Raw genomic sequence first — 18,931 nt, forward strand, 5'->3', positions numbered from 1 at the left:
TGTGTGTGTGTGTGTGTGTGTGTGTGTGTGTGTGTGTGTGTGTGTGTTTAGGTAGACTACCACAGCTAGTGGGTGATGAATGGCGTTGGTGTGGGAGTGGGGGAAAGGGAGCTTGGGGATTTTTTTTGCAGAGAGAGTGCAAGGCTCAGGGATGCTGTCCTGCAAACTAACAATTTTTATTCTTCTCTCATCCTTTCACCTACCAAAGACTTGCCAGGGCTGTGAAGAATAGATAAATATACACAGAACTAGAAGGACTGAGTAAGTGATAAGCCTTTTAACAGCAGAGATTTTATGAAGCTTACTATGAGCTAATTTGAAAAACAGTGTTGCTGAATGGTGAAGAAAGGATGCTCTCATCTTCAGAGTCAGAGTGATGCCAATTCCTTCTGGGCACCATTCATATGGATAGGTTTGCTTCTTTGCCCTATGTCAAGGAATTAAGAGGAATGCCTCCTGGTTTGCCCTCCTATTTACACTCCTGACACACAGAGGTGAAGGCAGGTGGGGTTTTGCATTATTTTGTACGTGCAAGTGGTTGTTCAGTGACCTTGGAAAATCCCAGTGCTAATGTATTACAGCAGGTGGCAGCCTTTCCCTGGGAGAGAAGGAAGAGCTAGTCTTACCTAAGGCAAAACTGTTTTTGGTTTTATAGCTTTTCTTTGATATAAGTGTAAGGTGATTCATCTAGGGCCTGAAGTTAAGACTGGCTTTATAACAGAGGGAAGAGGTGCAGGAACCCTGGAACCCAGAAAAGGGGATGTGGGCTCACTTCCAGGACCCAGCTGCTTAGTCACTGACTCTGAGTTACTCAGTGGCTGCCCTTGGGGAGCCTGGTCAAGTTCAGACTCCACACCAACAGGTGTGGGTGAAGGCATCAGCCTGAGGCTCAGAAAGGGGCTCTGAGCAAGAGGCCACAGGGAGGTAAAGAGCTGACCTAAAGGCATGGAATCAGAGCAGATCAAGAAGACTCTGCTCTATACAGTGAGGAAGGGCGTTTGATAGCAGAAGTATTCCTTTTTCATTCCAGATCTGTAAAGAAACATCTAAACTGCCAAATGTTTTTTTGAAACGGTTATTAAGTTAGTCTCCTTCAAGTTTGCAAAGTGCCTAGTGGAGAGCCAGACTTGGCTGAGAAGCTTGACGCTGGATATATATCCAGTTCGTTTCTACTTTCTTAATGGTATGATTGTATTTTATCATTTATCAGGAAGGAACTATGTCAACTATATTTCAATTTAAAAAGGTTTTATGTCAAATGATGTTATTCAAAACAGTGTGAATAAGGAGACATTTACTAAAGTACTTACAAATGGATCTGCTTTGTGACTAAAGGTAATTACTGTGATGAGATGGGGTAGGAACATTCAGATATCAAGAAACTAGCTGTGACTATTTAAATTAATTAAAATTAAAGCAAAAATTCAATTCCTCAGCTGCACTAGCCACATTTCAAGAGCTCAATAGCCATCTCTGGCTAATGGCTACCATATTGGATAGCACAGATTATTGACCAATTCCATGGTCATAGAAAGTCCAACTAGTCAGCACTGGACTAGAGGAAAAAACTGGGGAGTGCCGCCAAGTGAAAAGGCATGCGGTTAAGAACAAGCCCTCCTTGTAATACTAAGTATTGTAATCATAATACCTCAGTGCAGTAGGAGTTTCAAATAGAGTATTTCATATAATTCTGAAGGCAATCCACGACCATAACAACACTGCAGCCTACATTTATGGAAACCTTAATGCTGGCCAGGCACTAAGGGCTCTGTTTTAATAACTCATTGGTCTTTGCCAAAAAAACGGTGACTTCTAACTTATCTGTGGTTACCTGGCTTGTAAGGAACAGCTGGAACTCAAACCCATGTTTTTCTGGGTTGTAATAATTAGAGAGAAGACGTGGGAAATGCCTAGCACACTCTGTATGTGAATAAAATCTGCTTTTAAGCCACTTTCCCCTTAAACTGGGCCAACTCTTTGGATTCTCTGTCACATACTTGTCTTTCTGGCTGAAGAAGGCTTTTATGCCAATTCTGATAGAGTAACAATGATGCCCTGTTTGTCAGGATGTGAGCCATTTCCTCCTCCTCCCCGCCCCCCAAAGCAGAATCGGCTGTCTGCACAAAGTAAGTTGGTTTCTCAGAAGCTCACCTTTGTAGAAATCAAGCCTATTTGGGTGAAAATTTTGAAGTAAGATATTCTTGTTTAAGACAAAAATATTCTTATTTAAGACTGGAAGTATATATGGGAAAATGCTGTTTTCTCTAGGTTGGTACAATTATGAAAAATATTTCCTCTTTTTGCCCTTTTCTCCTTTTTCTTCAAAATGTTTGCTCTATTTTGTAACTTTTCTACATGAATGTGTAATAACATTTAACAAAATCAAATCCAGATACTACATCATGAAACTGGTTAATTGGTTAACAATATTTTAAGCTTTTGATAATATAGCAAATACTTTAATACTAGCCAATAAAAAACTTTAAATTGAATGATAAATAATACTTTAACCAATAGCCGAGGAAGCATGGAATTTAATTATAAGGTTAAAAACATCAATAAACATTGTTTGGGTACTCACTGCCTCTCTGCAGGTGGGGACTCGGGGTTGTTTTATGTCAGTGGCCCCATGGATGCCTGCTTTATGTCATCCCGTTCAAGATGAAGTAGGGACTGGTCCATAAAACAGTCTGTGATTCACGCTGTTACTTTTATCATCAATTAGCACCATATGGTCTTTGAAAACTAATAAACGTGGTGTGAGGAAGAGAAAAGGGATCTTTTCAAACTATGGCATAGATGTCTGTCCTTCCCAGGTGAGGCTCATTATGTAGGAGTGCTGAAACTGCAGGGAAGGCAAAGGGGAAAAAAGAGGTTGAGAACTGGCCCGTACTTGCTATAGTTCTTTTCTCCAATAAAATTCAGACTTTGTGATAGTTTTACTTTGAAAGCATGTCTTTACCCACTTTTAACATACCATTGTAAAGCAATTATACTCCAATAAACATGTTTAAAAAAAAAAGTGGTGTTCTTTTAAGTGTGTATGCATTTTAATTTTCTTTAATGAAATTTGGTATGCTGCTAAAGGATAGCTTTACACTTTTAGTTAAACCGTAGTGTGAGTCTACTGTGAAATAATAGCCAAATGAAATGGTAGCCAAAAACGTTTTCAAATATCTAAGAATTCTGATTGAATACAGTTTATAGATCATTCACTTTAATGGCCTAATAAAAAATTTTTAAGTATAAAAGATAATTTAGAGGATCAAGTGATAATGTAGCAGCAGAGAATCAAGAATTTACTCCTTATTCTCTCACTTCCCCACCTCTGAGGCTTCCATTTAAAAGCATTACTGCTAACTTTAGAGTGTAATTTAAGTTAGGTGGCTATAGGTTTAAAGCTAAGGAAAAACAAAAGACATGTGAATTCCCAGCAATCATCTGTCTAAGCAGGCAGTTGGAGATAAGAAAGAATGAACTGAAAAAGGGTAACAGATTCATTCCACAGGTGGTGTACGCAGCTGCAAGGACTCGGTGAGCCAAGCGCTTTTCAGAAACACAGAGAAATATTCAGCCTTGTTCGTTCTCATTCCCTGCAAGAGGATAGACCTGGCAGCCTTAAAAAGGAAGAGTCCTGGAATCGGACCAGGCTCTTTTGTGTTTCCTGTTTGATTGAAGGCATTTTGAAAAAAAACAGAATCCTGAGATCAATTCACTTAAAAAAATCATGTATATAAACATATGAATACCATGCATTTTATACTGCCTGATGGATGCCAAACAATCCACCTCTGCCAACTAAATTGTCTTTGCAGATGTCTTGGAGCTACCTGTTTGTCTCCTCTATTCTGATTTTCATAGTAAGATATTATTTCAAATAATTTTTCTTTTTGCTTATGAAGTAACAAGGCTAGGGTCACTGATCTGATACCACAGAACGATATGTTCATTCTTGGTTCCATACTGCACTTCTGGTTTCACAAAGAAGGCTGCATTTAGGCTTTGGTTTACAGAGTTCAGTTTACAGGTGTATCCTCCATTCTATTTTATTCCCATCCTCTGGCTTTCCACTGTTGTGTGCTTTGCTCAAGTGTGGTTAAATGGATGAGCTACTCACACAGCGCTTCACATGGATTATCTCAAAAGGCAGGCATCACATCTCATTTGTGGAATGAAAAAACTTCAGGAATGACAGGGTTTACATCTTTCCTTTTTTTTTTTTCTTTTGGACTTTAAGTGCAAAGACTTGAGTTAATCACCCTCCTCAGTTCATGATGGTACATGATCATTCATCCATGCAAGGTCTTCTCTTGTTTCATTTTATCATTTTCTTCTTCTACTTTATTATTTTGCCCTTTCATCTCCAGCATCAGCAGCCACTCTGATATATTTAATATGTGCTTGGATATGCACGGACCCCCAAGTTTTTAATATAATATTGTTTTATGAATGTGTTTTAATTCTGTATTGTTCAATGGATCATTTCTGTTTATTGATATTTTTTAATGCAGTGCTGTTTTTAAGTTCTTTCCATGTTCCTTTATGCACATGTAGCTAATTTCTTTGAACTGCTACATAAGGTTCCATAGCGTGTGTCAGATACCTTTAATATGTCCATCCCCCTAGTGACAGGACACCTGGACTGCCTCTAACTCCCTTGTATCGCAAACAACCCTGTGATAAACATCTTTATACACATCTCCTTATGAACCTGTGCAGAGAGGAATTCCCCAGTCATAGGTTCCATGTGTACATGTGAATGTGTGCAAGCACACACACACAGACACACACAAATTAAATACTGCCAGAGTGCTCTCTAGAATACCTGTATCTATTTACCATCCCACCAGCAGCACACGAGGGTCCTTGTTTTCTCTTTGCTGAGAATGCCAAATCATTTTCCAGCTTTCTAATTTTTACAAATCTGTGTGTAGGTGGTATCTTAAAAAGTCTTAATATGCATTTCTGTGTTTACTGGTGACACTGAACTTCTCTTTAACCCTTCTTAGCCGTTTGGGTTTCTACTTGTGAGAAATGGCTATTTTTACTCTTTGTCAATGTTTTTTTTTTCTCAGTCCAGATCTTTTGTATTTTATTTTATTGAAGTATAGTTGATTTACAATGTTGTATTAATTTCTGCTGTATAGCAAAGTGACTCAGTTATTCATATACATATTCTTTTTCATATTCTTTTCCATTATGTTTATCACAGGATATTGAACATAGTTCCCTGTGCTATACATTAGGACCTTGTTGTTTATCTAGTCTATATATAATAGTTCGCATTTACCAATCCCAAACTCCCAATCCTTCCTTCCCCCATCTCCCCTCCCCCTTGGCAACCACAAGTCTGTTCTCTATGTCTGTGAGTCTGTTTCTGTTTCATAGATAGTTCATTTGTCAATGTTTTGACAAAGATTCTTTACTTCACCAAACTTTAGTCAGGCTCCTGAACCTTCTCCTAGGCCCATCTCTTCTCTGCACTTCCTTGTGAAATCCAGCTTTAGCAAGAACCCCGCTAAGTCAGTTTAACCAGAACCCTCCACCCTCGATATCTGATCACCCTTGATATCTGATCAGGTTCCTCATCCTCTACCATCCCTCAGGTGATGTCTGATCACCCAGGTCTATCTTCAGCAAAAATCTTGTTAGTTTGATTTAGCCAGAATGCCGCTTACTGCTGATTTTCCTCTTAATAATTTTCCATTCACTGACCCCTCCACCCTTGCTCACTTACCCATACTCTATTTGGAGTTGAGCCCAGTCTATCTCCCTTACTGTATAATTCCATTGCAGTGGTCCCTATACCACAAAGTAATCTGAACAGGGGAAGTTTAATATAAAGTATATTAACTGAAAGTGGGATTAACTACTAAGGAGTAAACAGAACTCTAAAGAATACAGGAATAGTCTATATGGGGAGCAGTACTTTCTAAGGCAGTGTTACTGAACTTTTTTCATTATTGCTCCCCTAAGGAGCTTTTTTAGACATTTTCCCCCCTTAATGCTCCCCTCCATGAAATTTTAACACTGCAGATATACTGTGTATCTGTTTATGTGCTGTGGCCTTTTTCAGGGCCATAAACCATTGTAATACTTAAGATTATTTCACACCTCCCCCCCCAAGAACCAGTTTTTACCCCCACTGAGAACGCTTGCCCTAGGACTAAGGCCGAACACCCAAGGAAGGGACATATTTGGAAGAACCCTTTCTCCCCTCAAGGCTGAGATTCTGATCTCACTGAAGAGGGTGTAGCTGTCATCCATTGGGTGGTAGAGAAACTCACTGAGGTGCTGCAAGTCAGGATGGGGAAGAAATCACCTCGTGGAGTGCCTGTGAGACGTGCTGGGTGGTTGAGTGTGGTCGGGATTCTGGTACCCACTGGCCGCCATGCACTACAGGAGAAGGAAAACCACATCAGAACAAAGAAGAGCAGTACTTTCCTCCTGCAGTGGCCCTCCCGTGCTCTTTACTGACAAGGCATCATGCCAGCTGCAAAGGAGAAATATTTACAGGGTCCAACTCCAGCATCACAAAGCAGGGTAGTAAAGGGTGGATTTGAGCTGAGAAGAAATAAACTGGTAACTGGAACATGCATCAAAAGAAATTCTTTTAAATTTAAGGTTCTAATTAAGTTCTGGCTAATCAAAGCTTTACAATGCCAACTCACCACACTGTGATATATACACATCAAAAACATCTAGGAATTTGCAAAAATGCAGAGCATACCATCAGTAAAGCAATTTATTAATGTTATGTGTTGCCATTTACATGTGATGTTTATGTCTTTGGCCCGCTGTCAGTGAGATTTATACTTTGAGTTATTTTCTTGAGAATGAATGTGAGTGTCTGATTTGTCTATATTCTTTCTCTAAACAATTCAGCCACAGACTGTTGACCAGCTGACACCAATCTTGTCTTTTTGATAGTAACATTTCTCAGGGTAATTCAATGAACATTTTGATTTACCAGTAAATCTGTTGTGAGGCTGATAAATCTATCAGTTCATCAGGACCTGATTCTTCTTGGGTGAACAGATGAAATTGAGTTTCTGAATCACAAATCAAAGGTCTAAACCTGTGATGTAGAGCAGAGCAGATGTACAAATCACTGTACCGTGGAAGCCTAGGTTGTCCAGTGAGACTTCCCCACTCACCATATACTGAGCTACCTAAAGGTAATCTGTGCAGCCAAGGGACAGAGCAAAGATAGCTAGTCAATGTCCTTGGCCTTGTTTGAAATTTGCCCCAGTGCTAATTGCTTATGTAAGCCTATAGCTGCATATCATATAGATGTCTCAATTCATACTTCTAGTTTAGATTTGGGCGTGAAATGGCCTCCTAAAACAGGGCATGTGAATCAAGCTCTCTGGAATTTAGTTTCATTACTTGTAATGTGAGAAAGTTGGTAAAGATTACATAAGTGGTATGTTGAATAAGCACAATTCTCTGACCTAATCGAAAAGCAACCTTATATATTTATTTTTGCCCCCACTGTTCCTTTACATATATATAAGGTCAGATTGTGAGGGGGAAGAGAGGTCATCTTTCTCTGCCCTAGGCTGAAAATTGTGGCAGGCCCTTAAATTTTCTGGCCACTCTGGCATCATAGACTTTCAACTTCAGTTATAAACAGTCTTGATACAGAAATTAGATAAGGGTAAGATATTAATCAAAACTCCAAAGCTGATGTTAAGAACACACCTTTTCCTCTCCGCAAGCCCAAGACATCTTCACTCTGAAAGCATGCAGTGGGAAGGGGGAGGGATATTGGGTGGCTCTTCCTCAAGCCTTCTTGTCAAGCAAATGGAAATATCATTACACTGTTCCTGAGATCCACTCTCCACCGTTTTCTACCTTCCTCTCTGCCCAGGAGGCTGGCCCTGCATGAATATGTTCTCTTTCTCTTTGGCTTCCAGTTGGCTTTGGCCAATGGGGAGCCCTTGCAGAAGACCAGAGAAGGTCAAGGTATTCATCCCTTGGCTTTTTCCTAGTGAGACTGCCTTTGGTTGGCTTGGGTCAAGGTCACTGCTCCTCTTACTGTGGTCTGCTCCAAATAACACTCCCTTTCCAGATGCTGATAATCACTCCCTTAGGGTTCCAGGGTGTCAACCACTCTGTTTCTTTTAACCCCTAGTTCCCAGACTGTCCCTTGGGTTTACATTACACCCCCAACAACCTCCTTACAAACAGTCTCTTTGAAAAGAAGCTCTTCTCAACTTATCCTAATTTAAGTGTACCATCTGTTTCCTGTTGGGACCCTAACTGGAAAAAATTCATCAAAATTCGTATTGCATAGCAACACTTGAAGTTTAAAAAATCCATTTTCTTAGATTAAGTAACACATCACAATACTCACTCTTAAAATCATTTGCCCCACAATATTATTATCCAAAGTACTTCAACAACTACTGTACTGTACTGGGCCAAGTCTAGGTTCAGAAAAGCCAGAGCTGGGGATTCTAGTCTCTCCCAATTCATCTCTTTCCTTCTTGTTCAGGGCTCTCTTGCTGGTAATCTCTCCCACCGAAAGGAAAAATGGACCTAATTAGTTTCAATATCTTCATGAATTAGTCTGATATATTTCCAGGAAAATATGCATTTTAAAAGAGAACTCCAGGACAAAAAAATGAAGCTCTAATGACAGAAATGTCAGACTCTGCGACACCAGGAATGGGGAAGTATGTTTGACCTCATCTATTCTGAAGAAGATGAGGCCTAATTTTCCTACATCTTTGCTCTAAAACATGTCACACAGGGCTGAGTTTTAAAGTCCCTGCTTCAGTGTTTGTGCAACTGTTCAGGACTTTCCAGGGTATCAGTTATTCAAAAAAAATTTAGCCCAAGTCAAGGAGTGCTTAGCGTTTAGTTTTGAAAGTATAAGAAATACCTAAAGATTGTGGGTAATTGTCTTATAGTGTGCCTGAAAAATCACTAATGTTACCTCTCTTTTTACATCTTGCCTCTGATCAGCCCTGCAGCTTCAGCTATACTTAAATGAAAGAAATCAAGTAAACAACTTTTAGCAATCAGGGAACCTTAAAATTGCAGGTGATCTGTAGCAGGTTAAGCACACAGCAACACACATGCAATCATTCAAATTTTGTACCTGGCAAATGAGGCTAACAATTTATACCTTGATCTGACTTGATTATTTGAAAAAGCTGCTTTTCTGTGGCATAAATATAGATGCTAGTTCTGTCTTGCAGCCAAGTTTCTCACTGGAAAGCCACATTAATCTTATGATTCCCTTACAAAGAAACTAGTAGAATGATTTCTTCTAAATTGTAAACTAATAAAAAGGTATCCATGAGTGCTTGTCAAGTTTAAAAATATTGTCTTTCTCCTTTTCCCCTCTGCATGAACTTAGTTGGCTTTGGTCCACACATATTTACTGCTTATTATGTGCCAGGCACTGTTTAATGCAAAAATACAGGGCTGAAGAAGGCAAACCAAGTCCCTGTCCAAGGTGGTTGCCCTCCAAGTAAGGAGGAGAGAGGTAACAAACATTTAAACAAACAAATAATACAATTTCAGGAACTAAGGGCTATGAAGAAGACAAAATAGGGTAATATGGTCGATGGTACCTGGGGTGGGATGTGGCCGCGTGGTGACATCTGAGTTGAGATCTGAAGGCTGAGAAGGAGGCAGTAGTGCGACAATCTAGGGAAGAGCTCTGCTAGCAAAGAAACAGTAAGTGCAAAGGACCTGGGGTTGAAATGAGCCTGGTGTATTTGAGAGCAGAAAGGTGGGCAGTGTGGCTCTAGTAGAGTAAGAGGGAAGGCTTGGAAGATGAGGCTGAAGAGGGAGGCGGCGTCAGGTCAGAGTGATAGGAAGCTATTGGAGGATTTAAAGCAGGGAAGCTGGGAAGTGATAGGATCTAATTTATATTTTAAAAAGAAAAGTCTGGCTGCTTTGTGGAGAATAGATTGTAGGAGGTCGGACATAGAAGCGGGAGACCACGGAGGAGACAATGGCAGAAGTCCAATGACAGATGCTGGCAGCCAGGCTGAGGGTTTCAGCAGCAAGGCCACAGCTGGGCCACACAGTGCTTTTGTGACAATTAGAAAAAGTCTCCCATTCCCTTTGGTGGTTCTGAATAGCAGATGGGTGATATATGGAGTGTGAAGAAAAGAGAGGAATCCAGAATGACTCAGGCTTGCACTGCCTAATTGGGTGGGTAACGGTAGAATCAGGTTTCTGTTCACTTTGAGGACCATGAAGTTTTTGCATCAAGTGGGTTTACGCAAGTCACAGCTGAAAACTTAGTAACATTTACCACACTGACACTGGCTTCCCCGCAGCACTGGAAGCCTTATGCTGATGTCATGGAGATAACATTGTGAGATATTCAACCAGCGTGTTTCCCGGTAAACCCAGTCCCCATGGATCCTCCACCCAATGAGTCAATGACATGCTTTGAGTCACGGGGAGGAAAAAGCCCAGCCAAGAATGGGTAAGTCATCATTTACTTTGAGTTTCAAAATAGGATTGAAAAAAAAATTCATAGCAAGACAATAGTTTGAAATTAACTGCCTTTGATTCGTAAAAGCCAGACTTTGTTGAAAGAAAAAAGAATGTATTTGCATACACAGATGAGGCAGAGCTTGGAGGGCTGCCCCTGAGGAGGTCACAGACAGTGCCAGGAAGAACACAGGATGTGATGTCAGAGCCGTTTTCCCATGACTGGAAAGGAAGATAAACGTTAAAGCAGCAGGCAGGAAGTTGTGAGAGTCAGAGGGTGTGCGCACAGGGCTGCCCCAGATGAGGGGTGGAGGGGCCCTACGGCAGGAGGGATGTGTACCCTGCTTTTCTCTTTGGAACTAGGCCAACTACAGAGAAGCGGAAATGCTAGGGTTGGGCAACGAGGGGCCTTGAGAAGTGCTCCCAGTTCCCGGGCCTGTGCATGGTCTGCAGCAGAGCCCGTGGGAGAATGACGAAGGCTGACAGGATGAACGGGCTGGAGGAGGCCTGGCCTTGGGCCAAGAAGGTACAAGGTGTGCGGCCATTACCACTGAGGGCTGTGGTGGGGACCGTGGCTGTCAGTAGCTGGAATCACTGTAGCCCAAAGGCCAGAGAAAACAATTTCCTCACCATGGCCTCGTGGTCAGGAAGGCCTGGCGGTTGGCAGACTTCCCCTGCACCTCCCCTGTAGCGTGCCTTTCACCTGGGCAATATTTTTGGAGAGGGAACAGGGAGAGAAGAACCCTGCGATGAGGGAGAAACCCCGAAAGACTGAGTGATTTCCCAAGGGAGACTGGTTTAAACCTAAAGGAGATATATTTTATTTGCAAGATCAAGTGTTTTCCACCTACATCAGCAATGGGGGCTTTTTAGCAAGAAGTCGTTATAGACAATAAAGTTACCATATATATTTTTGTAAATCTGATTTATTTAGTGTGTCCATTTCAAGGCTCCTACATTAGGAAGGTCTGTATCTTTACTGAATGAAGAGAACTCAGCTTATGTACCTCATCCTATGACGGAGGAGGGGAGGGGTGAGGGAGAGGGCAGGGCTTGATTCTGTCAACACTGGTTGCCTCCAGGGACAGTAGCTCCAGGACAGAGGAGAAAGACTTATTTTTCACTGTATACCTTTTGTAACTTTTGTATTTGTACCATGTGTAAGCATTAACTAGTCAAACAATAAAGTAAAATGGGAAAAAAATAAGTTTCTGAAATGAAAAAAATGCAGATGCACAGAATCTAATATTCGATGCTCGACAGTTAACATTCAATACTTTTCATCTCACCAGGAACCTCTGAGCCATTTCTCCTTCCTGGTGCACCCTGGGTTTATTCCTTTCATTTGTGCTGGTGTTGGTTTTGTAAGCTCTCTTGCCACTCCAGCTTGCCCATGACCCATCTGTGCTTTGTACCCCAAACACAGTACATCCTGTGGGTAGACCGTCCATTATCCAGGGGAAAACAGTCCTACTGACCCAGTCAGTCTTACCTGCCATCCTGGATTGAGGTGTGGAAAGGATTAATGAGGGGTAGATCTGGTTGTTTCCACCTCTTTGGCATCAAGTAGCAGTGGGGAATTAGCGGAAAGGACTTGAGTACTGGAGTCAATCTCACTAGGACTTCCCTCTGCCAGCTACTAGCTTTAGGTCCTTGGGTGAGTCTTGAGTTTCTTCTTCTACACATTAGAGTTAATATAAGCCTCATTGGGTCAACCTAGCACAATGCTAGAACTGTTCTGATTACCCTCAATCCCCAGTCCAAGAGAAGAGAGATTAATTTTGATAAAATCTTACATCCAGCCAAACTCAGCGTGCCTCTTCTCCCTGTTTTCCTTGGTTTCTACCCAAGGCTTAAGCCCCTCCATTCATCTATCACATCCTTTACTCTCATTTACATCCTTCCCTATACTTTTACTCCCGTGACCCAATCTTCCTCTACTTCCTTCTTTTATTAAATGTGTTTTCATTTGCAAGTAACAGGCAGCTCAAGTCTAACTGGTTTGAACATTAAGGGCATTTATTGACTCAATGGGCTGAAAATTCATCAGTGGCAAGGGCCTTGGGTTGGCGGCAGTTCAGAATTACTATGGTCTCTGTTTCTTTCCATCTCTCCACTCAACCAACCCTCAGCGTTGCTTTATTCTGAGACTGACTCCCCTAGTGTTTTTAGGCTGGATGTCAGCAGCAATTGGGCCCACATACTTCCTCATTATGTCCAGAGGGACTGAGAGGGAGTGAGTCTATAAGCATCAAACAAAAATCTTAACCTTCCATTAATTGGAATAGCATGAACCAATCATGGTGACTAGGAGATAGCCATGTGCTACTTCACTAAGGTTTAAATTGTCCACCCTTGAGCCAATCAAGGGAGAGGGGATTACCATGATTAATTTAGACCAATGGTCCTCAACTGTGAGCAGTAATACCTCCTTAAGATTATTGAAACATGTTGTTATGACTGGGGTATCACTGGCATTTAGTGGGTGGGAGCTAGGAGCTTCGAATGTCTTGCAATGTACAGGACAGTCCTGTACAATGAAGAATTGGCCTGCCTCAAATGCCAATAGTGCCCCGCCAAGACATACTGGCTGAGACAATCAGGGCACATCACCCTGAAGTTGGGGGTTTACTTTCCTCTGAAATGTGAAAATACATAAACCACACTAGGGTGAAGAGATACCTGAACAAAAATGACCAGATCACTCAGCTCCTTCCTCACCTTTATTGGCTCCCTTCTGTCTACTTAAATCCCTCTTGACAATATCAGTTACTTCCTAGCCCCATTCTGTTGTACCTACCCAGGTAAACCCTATTGTGGCAGTGATTCTTAGTATCTCCCAAGGTCTGGGCTCTAATTTTTAAATTTAAAATGTAACTGGTCACATGACCATCCATAATAAAGACTAAAATTTTCGGCCTCCTTGCAGCTAGATTTGTCAAAGGACCAAGCTATGGTCAATGGATTTAGGTAGAAGCGGCATATGCCCTTCTGCTGGTCCTGCCTTCTTCCTGCTGACCAAAATGCAAACAAAATGGATGGAGCTGGAGTAACCATGTTAGAACATGACATGGAAGACAAACCCTGATGGCAAAGTAAGGCACTCGAAGGAATTTTGATTCCTGACACACTGGTGCTCTATTCTAGCCTTATTAGTCTACCTGGATTTTTATGTAAGACGGCAATTGACTTCTTTCATGTTTTTTTTTCTGTCACTTGCAACCAAACATAACTATGTAACAATATTGGACCAATAACTGCCTCCCCACATCAATACTGGGGGTTCAAATGCTGATGGTCAGTCAAATCACATGACTAAGCAGATCGCTGCCAATATCTGGTATATTCTCCACCCTCACCTGGGTCCTCAGTGCTGCCCAGCAGTGTCTCCAATTCTCTCCAGTAGCCACTTCAAACCTCCTTCATGCTCCTCAAATTTTCATTCTTTCTTCTCCTATTTCCCTCTCTGCTTATTTCAGAGGGAAGATACAAGAAACCATTAGATAAGAACTTCCCCCCTCAGTTGCCCACCTCCAGCATTGCTTATATCCACACCGTTGGTTTTTTCCCCTTTTCTCCAGTTACAATGAAATTAGCCTGTCTCAGGCTAATTCTTCCCATGTGCTACGGATCCAATCTCCTCCATCCTATGCTCTATCCATTATCCTCCTCCCCTCCTCCAAAGGCTCCTTCCTTTCAGCCTTCAAACATCCTTAAGTAGCTCTAATCTGCAAAGCAAACACACAAAAATCTTTCCTTCAACCTTGCATCTCTGTCCAGTTTTCTCCCTTCTCTTCCTCTCCCCTTCTTGCCTCTCCTCTATTCCCTATTTACTCCCTTCCCTCCCTTCTCTCCTTGGCTTCTCCCTCTCCATCTCCTCCCCTCCATAACCAAACTATTTGACTTTTCCAGGTCTCCACTTCTTCATCCTCAAACCTCTGAAGCTTGGCTTCTACTTCTCTCACTCCTTGAAAATGCAGTTGTCAAGGTCACAGACACCTTCCTTGTAGCTAAATCCAATGAATATTGCTCAACCCTTGACTTACTTTGCTCCTCAGTAATTTGACACTGAGACCAGCCCTCTTAATGGGTTCTCTTCTCTTGACTTCCACGTCAGCGATCTCTTCTGGTTTTCTTTTTTTTTTCCTCTGACATCTCTCAGTCTTTCCTATGGGTTTCTCTTCTTCCACCCTACCCCTTCATGTTAATGTTCCATCTGGTTGGGTCACAGCTTCCTGGGAGGTCTTACTCATAGGACCTCAGGCTGATACTCTCCAAATCCATATCTCCAAGGTGGATCTTATTTTCGGTTTCAGAATCATACATTCAACTGCCAACAGAACAGCATCATGGATAGTTTATAGTGATCTCAAACTACATTCATCCTCCTCCCCTTCCCTATAAACCTGCTCTTCTGTTATACTATACAGGGAATGAACTACCATCTATCTAGTTGCCCAAGCCAGAGTCATGGCTCCTCTTTCATCTGGTCAGTCATAAAGTCCTGCCAAGTCTTTTAAATACATTAAATGTTTAAGATGCATCTGCCTCTCTCCATTCCCACCGCTACTTCCTGTATGCAGTTCCCCATCATCTCTCACTTGGGCTATTCTGCAACTTTTTGTCTCTCTGCATCCAGTCTTGCATACCTGTTCTTCACAGCAGTCAGAGTGACCTTTCAAAAGTGCAGATCTGATCTCATCATTCCCCGTCTCCCTATGGCTATCAGGATTGAGCTCAAGGACACCCTGGCTTTTCTTACAAAAGCCTTGTCTGATGTGTCTCCCGCCTGTATCTTTTCCTCCCCTTTTTTATACTTTCCACTTAGCTACATTCAGTTTCAGTTCCTCAAATATGCGCTGCTCTCTACTGGTGCTGAGCCTCTGCACAAGCTCGTCCCTCGCTAGGAATCCTCTTCCCACTGCCTCCACTGCCACCTTCCCCTGTCCTCTTCCTTCAAGTCAGGTTTCTCTGACCTCCCAAGTCTGGTTCAGTGCCCCTCCTATGTGCTCTTAAACGATCTTTATTTCTGTCATGGCACTTACACATATTGTAATTGCTTACTTACTCGTTCCCTTTGACTAGATTTTCAGCATTGTGAGGGTAGGGACCATGTCTGTTTTATTCTTTGTAGTTTCAGTGCCTCTCACTTACTAGATGCTCAATATATTTTTGTTGACTAAATGAACCCAAAGTAGGTATTCAATACATGCTTCCCTTCCCAGTGGATAAACACGTCTGACTAGTCAGGTAATTAGAAGGTATTCAATGAAACAACCGCTCTCAGGGTGAGGGAAACAGAAGAATCCCTCTCCAGATATCTTATTTAATGTTGAAAAAAAAAAACCCACTCAGTTTAATAGAGCACTGTAAATTGTGATGTTCATGTGGAGAAAAAGACCAAATTAATATCAGCCCTTGGAGCTTCCCTGGTGGTGCAGCGGTTGAGAGTCGGCCTGCCGATGCAGGGGACGCGGGTTCGTGCCCCAGTCTGGGAAGATCCCACATGCCGCGGAGCGGCTGGGCCCGTGAGGCATGGCCACTGAGCCTGTGCGTCCAGAGCCTGTGCTCCGCAACGGGAGAGGCCACAACAGTGAGAGGCCCGCGAACCGCTAAAAAAAAAAAAAAAAAAAAAAAATCAGCTCTTGCTTTCCAGTTTAAGTTGTCAACAGGCTTTCTTCTTTGAGGTTTCCCCATGACTCCCACAGAACAAGGAGAGAAAGGTATATCACAACTGTCAGCAAAGATTCTCATTACTTCCCTCTCCACTCAAGAATGAAGTTCCTCTCTCCTATCTTGTGATCTCAAGGTTGCTAGAAAATTAAAAATAACTCTTCATCTTTCATGAAGGATGAAGGGTCCAGTTCTGCTCAAATATTCAATGAATATTTAACTGAAGGCTGACTCTATACAAGACACCCTCTTATTTGTCACACTCTCTTCAAGTTTTATGAAGGATTAAACTTTGTCTCCTGCAAGTATTTTATTCTCTTGCACAGACTTCCCTTCAAGAGGGCAGCCTGTACTCTATTGCCAAAGGCCCTCTAGCTTTTAAGAAGCAGAATGAAATCAGATAAATAGTTTCTGTCCCAGCCATACAGGTCCAAATCACATCACTCATTTAAGACACCAAAAAGAATTTTGCTCTGAGCTACTTTTCTAATCACATTGATCATGATGCATTGCACTACTTACTCTTTCTTATCCATTAATTCCAGTATATATTAGCCTCTGGTACCTGTTTGCTGGTCATAGAATAGTTTTTCTCCATGAGAAAATAATTGGTCCAGAAAGGAGATCAAATTTTGGATCAAACAGCAAACCAACTCCACTATCTCCAATTTCATTTAAAGAACTGATCTCTGGAATTTCAGAAAAGCATGGCATTACCTTGTTGGCACCCATCTAAGTTTAGTTTGCTTAGATACAATGCCAGAAAACACAAAGCAAATGCTGGCATTTCAGAAATGCTGTGTTGGCTGGAAATGAACCATGAAAACGGAAGCAAACGGAAGCAAATGAAAGAGGGTCTTAAAGTCAGTGTGTTCTTGCCAATCAGGAAGATGAAGTTGTCACTGCATAAGATTCCATTTTGTTTACTTATACCAAGTTCTCCGAATAAATGAAGACTTCTATCACCTTTCCACATAAAAGAGAAACTTAAAAAAAAAAGCCACAAAACAGATTTTCTGGAAATGTTCTCACTCAACGAGATGTGAGCTTCCCGTTGTGTGTAAATCTTCTCTAGTGAATGCTGGGTCTTATGGTTACAAGTGTACTTACAAATCAGACCAGGGGTATTTGGGAACCCAGAAGGTTAGTTGGTAGCTCAAAGTGTCAGCCATAATGAGCAATGAACATGACAAAAGTTAAATTAATGTAATATTCTCAGGCTAAAAATTTAAACTACTACATGTTATATCAATTCTTTCACTCACGTCTCTCCCATTTTGTAGAATATTTCACTGGTAAGCAGATGTAATTCATAATGAAGGAATGCATCAAAAGGTTAAGATCGACTTTCTATTTGAATTCCCATTACAACCAAGCACATTTGCAGATCAAAAAGATGTTCAAACTGGTGTCACAGGTCAACATATAATTAAATTCCAACAAAGGCTCATAGAGACAAGTTCCTTGGAATTTGATGTTAGGGAATTTGACATGTTGGGTCACTGCTCTGAACTGTCCCCCAAACTATACCCTTTCAGGGATGTTTTGGCTATGAATAATTTGGAATATCCTTTCCTTTAGCCATTGAATGATTAAAAAGGTCACTGAAGATAGCTTTTTTTTTTTTTTTTTTTTCCCGGTACGCGGGCCTCTCACTGTTGTGGCCTCTCCCATTGCGGACAATGGCTCAGGATGCGCAGGCTCAGTGGCCATGGCTCATGGGCACAGCCGCTCCGCGGCATGTGGGATCTTCCCGGACTGGGGCACGAACTCGTGTCCCCTGCATCGGCAGGTGGACTCTCAACCACTGCGCCACCAGGGAAGCCCTGAAGATAGCTTTATAATTCATTTAAAATTCTTTGACTTTGTTGTATATCAAAGAAGCTGCTGAGCTCCCCAACTGAAGAGACCCATAAATTTCTTAGCCTGGGACCATCTGCTCTTACAAGTCTAGTTCCACACATAGGACCAGCACCAAAGTCCTTAGGAACTAAGATGAGGTAGAACGAGTATTAATTAACTGATGTCAAAGGGTTGGATTTTCTTTTCCCATAGGATATCAGGTAACAAGATTCATGACCACAGATAGATATCAGGTAATAAGATTCATGACTACAGATAGAGCCAAGGAGTTAAACATAAAAGTATGTTACAAAATTACAGGCAATACTGGCTTTAGTATAATTAGATCCTCTCCAAAGCGACAGTATAGCTTGATATTTTCTCACTCCCCTCACTCACTTAGGCTCTAGTTTATTTACAGTGAATAACTGCCCATTGTTACTGACTCTGATAAAGGAACATCTGAGGACTGGTATCCGAGGCCAGACTGGATTAAGGCTTGGACTCGTGCCTTGTCTGAAGAATTCCTTGTTTTTGTGAAATTCCACCCAGACATTTTCAATGGCTCTTTTGTATTTAAAAAGGAATTAAAACACTTTGGTAAATAAATATGGCCATATTTGAAGTCAGTAGCAATAATGAAACCATAAAAGCATCTTGAAACAAACTCTTGATTGTTAACTTTCAAACTTTAAAAATCCTATAACACGTACCAAAGCAGTAAACGTTCTTTTAGGGCTTCTCTGCAAAAGGCCACATCCCAATAGTAGTATCTTTGACTTTCATTTCATCACCTCACAAGTATCACGTCATAGTTATATTACGTTACCTCTACAACTAAATACCAACTGTGCATAGTACACCTGACTCAGGGCTTCTTGCCACGGTTGAGTGCTCTGAATAAAATCAATCAAAAATACAACTAACATTTGCATTCATTCAATGCGACTAA

At 41.5% G+C, this 18,931-nt stretch overlaps 1 protein-coding gene across 1 annotated transcript in view; it reads right to left on the reverse strand.

Annotated features, from left to right (window-relative positions):
* VPS54 (VPS54 subunit of GARP complex) overlaps nt 1–15,924 on the reverse strand; it is a 135,713-nt gene extending 119,789 nt beyond the window's left edge. The window contains exons 1-4 of the mRNA XM_027131811.1: nt 14,511–15,924; nt 13,824–13,930; nt 6,288–6,396; nt 2,582–2,845 (exon numbers count right to left, since the gene is read on the reverse strand). The gene's annotated coding sequence lies outside the window, so the exon portion shown is untranslated. The remainder of the gene's footprint in view (nt 1–2,581; nt 2,846–6,287; nt 6,397–13,823; nt 13,931–14,510) is intronic.
* Nucleotides 15,925–18,931: the final 3,007 nt, after the last annotated feature.

The sequence above is a fragment of the Aethalodelphis obliquidens genome, unplaced genomic scaffold, assembly GCF_003676395.1.
Source record: "Aethalodelphis obliquidens isolate GAN/ISIS:26980383/991018 unplaced genomic scaffold, ASM367639v1 scaffold40, whole genome shotgun sequence".
Lineage (NCBI taxonomy): Eukaryota > Metazoa > Chordata > Mammalia > Artiodactyla > Delphinidae > Aethalodelphis > Aethalodelphis obliquidens.